At 39.1% G+C, this 1,161-nt stretch overlaps 1 protein-coding gene across 1 annotated transcript in view; it reads right to left on the bottom strand.

Moving 5' to 3' along the window:
- The window catches only part of ube2g1a (ubiquitin-conjugating enzyme E2G 1a (UBC7 homolog, yeast)), a 22,217-nt gene that overhangs the window by 15,624 nt on the left and 5,432 nt on the right, over positions 1 to 1,161 (bottom strand). The gene's annotated exons all lie outside the window — the stretch shown is intronic.

The raw sequence follows: 1,161 nt of genomic DNA, 5'->3' as shown, positions 1-1,161 counted from the left end.
ATATGACTGTTTTCATTCATTCTGACTGAAAATATTGAACACCACCATTTTCAGCCACTTGATGGCAGCAGAGTATTAGTAGCAATATGGCATGCTGTTGTATCATGTAACAGGTAAACGTGCCTATAATGACAAATTCAAAAAAGTTCAAGACAAAAACAACTGGACTTTATTTATTATATTTTATTGTTTTTTGTCTTGAACTTTTTAGAATTTATCATGTCCTGGATGACTGAGAATCTTCACCAGCTATTAATGACACAATCGGCTTGCCAAAGACACCTCACCTTCGTTCTGCTCGCTGCTTGGTCAAACCAGCTGCACCGCCCGCCCCAGCGAAATGCAGCTGATTTGACCATTAAAGTGCATTTATTAAGTAAAAGTTCAAGTGAGACACACCTTTGCTATAATTTTGAGCAAACAAATAATTGTTTTAGGTGCTTTTCTTGTTAAATTTCAAAGAAACGAGCAGCGTTCCGCCTTATTCTTTTTCCTCGCTCTACACGCTCCCGGAGCACCGAGGCAGCAAATGCAGCTGATTTGACCGTGGAAGTGCATTTATTAAGCAAACGTTAGATACACCTTTACTATAATTTCGAGCAAACAAATAATTGTTTTTAAGTGTTAATCTTGTTAAATTCTTGTTAAAGTCCTCCCGTGCATGCTCCCATGGCCGCCATTTGGCAGCCAATTGATTTTTTGGCACACTGGCCCACATTTCTGGGTTTGGCCCACAATTTCGGGTTGTCAGTGACACATAATAGATGCGACGTATACAGTGAAGCGACATATTTATGGATTTTCCACTTTTTTTATACAGTGAGGAAATAAGTATTTGAACATCCTGCGACTTTGCACGTTCTCCCACTTAGAAATCATGGAGGGCTCTGAAATGTTCATCTTAGGTGCATGTCCACTGTGAGAGACATAATCTAAAAAAAAAAAAAGTTCCAGAAATCACAATGTATGATTTTTTAAATAATTTATTTGTGTTACTGCTGCAAATAATTATTTGAACACCTGCCAATCAGCAACAGTTCTGGCCCTCAAAGACCTGTTAGTCCTCCTCCACTCCATTTATTATTGTAAACTAGAAGCACCTGTTTGAGGTCGGTAGCTGCATAAAGACACCTGTCCACCCCACACAGTCAGTAAGACTCC

Source organism: Nematolebias whitei, chromosome 14 (genome assembly GCF_014905685.2).
Source record: "Nematolebias whitei isolate Nwh7 chromosome 14, NemWhi1, whole genome shotgun sequence".
Taxonomy (NCBI): Eukaryota; Metazoa; Chordata; class Actinopteri; order Cyprinodontiformes; family Rivulidae; genus Nematolebias; species Nematolebias whitei.
The sequence above is the reverse complement of the archived record's forward strand: the minus strand, read 5'-3'. Positions and strand labels throughout refer to the sequence as shown.